The sequence below is a fragment of the Dama dama genome, chromosome 25, assembly GCF_033118175.1.
Source record: "Dama dama isolate Ldn47 chromosome 25, ASM3311817v1, whole genome shotgun sequence".
Classification (NCBI taxonomy): Eukaryota; Metazoa; Chordata; class Mammalia; order Artiodactyla; family Cervidae; genus Dama; species Dama dama.
This window is the reverse complement of record NC_083705.1, coordinates 12,397,524-12,403,045: the sequence shown is the minus strand read 5'-3', so window position 1 is coordinate 12,403,045 and position 5,522 is coordinate 12,397,524.

Below are 5,522 nucleotides of genomic sequence, written 5' to 3'. Positions count from 1 at the left end.
TGTGCCCCATTAACACTGCTCCTTCAGTTGATACCTAGGGCTTCACTGGGAGAGGGGGTTCTCTACACCAGCTGATGGAGGAGGAAAACATCTGGGTATGCTGATATACCTGAATGATAAGTAAATCTGATGTTCCCACAGGTAATGACTGTCATCATGGAATCAAAGGACCAATTTGAAAAATAGAAGACACTGAAGAGTAAATAAAAGCTGGTATATATTGGAGGGGAGTTGAAACTTGAAAGAAGCAAATAGCATGAGGTGAGTTTCCAATTTTTCTGACTTTCAGTCTGATGGTAGGGTGCAGCTGGTGCTATGTAAGCCAGTTCAAACTCTGAAAGAAAATTCTTTTGGCCTTAAAAACCAGGGAACAAACTTTGGACTGCAAAGTGAGGGAGGGTATCCCAGAAAGGAGAGGGTAAGAGAGGGGAAGCCCCGGATTGTGTGTGTAAGCTTTGCCCAAACTCTAGTTGACCCCTGAACCAGGCACACACATGGCCAGCCAAGAGCAGCCCAGCTAAGAATAAAAAACCTGAACTGAGATGTAAGCTGATGTCCAGGAGACAGAATTTACAGTTTGAATTCGACCAAATTAATTTTCTGCTTAAAACCACCACTACCACCCTTCAGAAGACTATAACAGAATCTAGTCTCTACAATGGGACCTTCAGAACATCCAGGATACTTCCCTAAATTACTTAACATACAAAGAAACAAGGAAATGTGATCCACTCTCTGGAGAAAAGACAGTCCATTGAGATCAACTTTAAGATGACCAGATGTTCAAATTTGCAAGCAGAGATTTTTAAAGTGTTTATTATAATAATACTTAATGGCATAAAGTAAAACAGATTTGCAATGAATGAAAATTTAGGAGAACATAGCTGAAAATAAGAAGCTACATATATTTATATATGTATATTTTTATACATAAATATACATAAGTATATGTGTATTTTTTAAAAAGAAATTTTAGAATTGAAAAAAATACAATATTTGAGGTAAAAAATTCACTGGATAGAATTAATAGCATAATGGAGGTGACAGAGGAAAGACTCAGTAAAAGAAATGACCCAATAAGACAGAGAGAAAAAAGATGAGGGAAAAAAATGAACAGAGACTCAGGGACCAGTAGGACAATATCCAGATGGAGGTGAGAGAGAGGGGCAGAAAAATATTTGCAGAAATGATTGATATTGCCCTAAATTTGGTGAAGGATATTCAAGATTTAAATTTAAGATTCAAGGCCAGCAGATCTTAAGCAAAATAAATAAGAAGAAAATCATCCCCAGGCATATCACAGCCAAATTACTGAGAACAAAGATAAAAAAATTCTTGAAAGTAGTCAGAGAAAAAGTCACAAATTACATATAGAAGAACAACAACTTGAATGAGTACTGACTTCTCATCAGAAAAGATGGAGGCCAGAAGACAGAGTGGGCTAAAGTGAAGCTCCAAAAAAGATCTGACTGGATTTTGGTTCAAGATGACAATATAGCGGACTTCGCTGGTGGTCCAGCAGTTAAGAATCTGCTTTCCAATGCAGGGGATGCAGGTTGGATCGCTGGTTGGGGAACTAAGATCCCACATGGCACGGGACAACTAAGCCTGTGCACCCCAACTACTGACCCCGCGTGCAGCCACGGAGACCCCACGCGTGGCCACGGAGACCCCGTGTGCCACAGCTGAGACTCGGCGCAGCCAGAGTAATGAAATGAATATCAAAAGAGAGCCATGCATGAGGGGCTGGAACTTACATCTTCCCACAGATATTCCAGTTCTACAGCTACACAAAGAAACGTTTCCTCTGGAAAAAACCAAAACTAGCTGAGCAATGACTACACATCAAGTAAACAAGAAAAAACCCACATTAAAGCAGATAGGAGACTGAGACACAATCTTACCATAAACCTCACCCTTGGCTTAGCAATCAGCAATTGGGAGGTATCTCAAAAGGCCAAGTTTCCCCTGAGGAGTGAAGGGTTTGAAGCCCTCATCTAACACCCCCAATCTTTAAACCTGCACCCGACTGATGAGCCCTTCAAAAATTTGGCTTTGAAAGCCAACTGGGCTTGCCTTCATGAGACTTACAAGTCTTTAGCAAACTGAGACATTGGTCCTGAAGGGCTCACATTCACAGACTCCCCCACCCCAGGGAGGGCCTAGCAATAGAGGCAGCTGATTGAAAAGTACCCAGACACTCCGTGAAAGAGGCTTATTTGCTTATCTTAAAGCACTGGCTGGAGAGAAAGGCATCTAATTTAACACACATGGAGGGGTTTACTGAGACATTCTCCAAAGAGAGATGCTGGTGGGTGCCATGTCTGCAATCTCCCCCTGCCTTGCTCCAGCCTGCCTGTAACTCCCAGAAAGAAGCTCATATCCTCATCTGGTGCCATGATTTTTGCTGCTGCCACCCAGGCATTACCTCTAGGTTGCCCGGCTCTGATGGCCAGTGGGATTTATGCTCATGGATCCCACAGGACTGTAACAACAGATTAAAGAGTTCTTAACCAGCTATACCCCAGGGCATAGGAGAGAGGCAACAGACTGAGGCACTTAGTCCTTCTGTGAAAGAGCTCTATTAGTTTATCTTCACAGCCTGAGAGACGAGCTTCTTATTAAACACACACCTAAGGGTTGGCTGCAGTTTTCTCCAGAGACCATAAAGGGCGGGCACCATCTTCCCACTCTCCCTCTGCCATGCTCCAGAGGGCCAGTATTTCCCAGAGGAGAGCTTGTACATGCATCTGCTGGCCCCGGTTTTATACTGGGTGCCCTGTTCTTGTGCTGCTGCCCGGATCATCTGGCTGTGGTGGCCAGTGGAGCGGGGCTTGTGCTTCTGGGTCCCACGGGACTGCAACAATCAGACGCAGTTCTCGAGCAGCACCATTTCCAGGGCACAGTGCAGACAGCAGAATGAAACAGTCCTCCAGTTTCAGTCTGTGAAGAGGGGCCTGTCTGCTTCTCCTGAAGCTTTGGCCTGAGGGGCAGCTTCTGGCCTGGCACACATCTATGCACCTGCTGAGGTGCTCTCTTGGGTTGAAGGCTGGTGGACAGTATTTTAAAAATTATTTATTTTGGGGCTGTGTTGGATCTTTGTTGCTGTATGCAGGCTTTCTCTAGTTGCAGCAGGCGGGGGATACGCCCAAGTTGTGGTGCATGGGCTTCTCATTGCAGTGGCTTCTCTTGTTATGTGTTTCCCCAGTGGCTCAGACGGTAAGGAACCTGCCTGGGGGACCAGGGTTTGATCCTTGGTTTGGGAAGATGCCCTGGAGAAGGGCATGGCAACCCATTCCAGTATCCTTGCCTGGAGAACCCCCATGGACAGAGAAGCCTGGTGGGCTACAGTCCATAGCGTTGCAAAGAGTCAGACACAACTGAGTGGCTAACACAAACATTTTGTAGAAAGTTTAAATTGGCTTTAATTTAAGTTTACACTCAGCCAAGCACTGACGCGGCAGATGGGTTACAAGGGTGCCAAGACATGGGTCCCCTGGGCACTCGCGATGGCCAGACGGGGTCTGGGGTGCTCGGAGCCCCTCAGCCTGTTGCCTCTGATCACGGGCAGTCTTTCCGTGCATTGAGCCCACCGTGTGCTACACACATCCTCATTCTATACGTGAGTCACACGGGGAGCAGGCTGGGAGCAAAAGGAGTCAACTACCAACTTTTAAAAACTGGAAGATCCCACAGAGAAGTCTGATTCTTGGTCATTCCTGAAAATTACAGGATCTGGCCAACACACCGTGCAGCATGTGGAATCTTCCTAGACCAAGGATTAAACTTTCGCCCCCTGAATTGGCAGGCAGATTCTTAATCACTGGACCACCAGGGAAGTCTGACAGTATCTTTTTATATATTTTATCTATTTATTCACAGCCATGCTGCGTCTTCACGGCTGCACAGGCTTTTCTCCAGCTGTGGCGAGCAAGGGATACTCTCTAGTTGCAGGGCAAGGGCTTCTCTCGCTGCTGAGCGTGGGCTCCAGGGCGTGCAGGAACAGTGGGGGCGCGGAGGCTCAGCGGTTGCAGCTCCCGGGCTCTAGAGCACAGGCTCAGCTGCTCCGCGGCATGCGGGATCTTCCCGGGCCAGGAACCAAACCCACACCTCCTGCATTGCCAGGTGGACTCTTTACCACTGAGCCACCAGAGAAGACCTGGCAGTATTTCTGTGTCCTCCCTCTGCCTCACTTTAGCTCACTGGTATCTTTCAGAAAGGAGCTTGTACACTTGTCTGGCACCCTAACTTTTACAGCTTTTGCCCAGGGACATGTCTAGATCAGCTGGCTCTGATGGGAAGTGGGGTTTATAATCACAGTCCCAAAGGACTGCATATATTTGCATACTTTAAAAGCTGCTGCCTGAGGGCCTGACTTCCAATCAGCTTGAATCAAGTGCTGAGATCCCACCATCTGAGACAGTTAAAGGTCTTGGCAGGTCCCTCAACTACAGGAAGCCACTAAAAATAATGTAGGTTGCTTGGACAACCACAAAGGTTTGGGGAGATAGCTAAGAACTTGAGCAAAAAGTTGAACAATAAATTTCATCTCTCCATAAGGCCACTCGTTCAATCTGGTAGAGGTAGCTGTTTTATCTAACTCATAGGGGAAAATAAAACACAGAGAGTAAATAAAAATGAAGATTCAGAGGAATATATTATATTCCAAGCAAAAGAATAAGATTAAAACATTAGAAAAAGATCTTAAGGAAGTGGAGACAAGTGATTTCCCTGATAAAGAGTTCAAAGTAATGGTCACAAAGATTCTCACTGATCTCAGAAGAATGGATGGACAAAGTAAGAATTTCACCAAAGAGGTAGAATATATCAGAAGATATCTAATGGAAGTTGCAGAGCTGAAGAATACAAGAACTAAACTGAAAAACACACTGGAGGAGATCAACGGCAGCCTAGATGACGCAGTAGAAAGGATCAGAGAACCTGAAGACAGGGCAGCAGAGCTCACCTGGTGAGAGCAGGTGAAGACAGGGTGAAGACAACTCTTAAGACGCTGTTGAGGGACTAACATGACACATCAAGCAGATTGGCACTTGCCTTATAGGATCTCAGAAGGAGAAGAGAGACAGGAGCACAAAACTTATTTCAAGAAATACTGACCAAGAACTTTTCTAACCTGGGGAAGGAAACAGACATCAACTTCTGAGGAGACCAGAGAGTTTCAAAGAAGATCAACCCAGAGAGACTCATATCAAGACATGTAATTAGTATAAAAAGCTAAAGACAATGAAAGAATCTTAAAAGGAGCAAGAGAAAAACAACAGAATCCTCATAAGACTATGACTAGATTTTCCAGCACAAACCTTGTAAGCCAGAAAGGAGTGGCACATTACATTCAAAGGTGTGAAAGATAAAAAAAAAAAAAGCAAAAACCTGCCAAATCAAGAATACTCTACTCAGCAAAGTCTTCATTTAGAACTGAAGAGAGAAAGAGTTTTCCAGATATGCAGAAGTTAAAGGAATTCATAATCACCAAACTGACTTTATAAGAAATATTAAAGGGA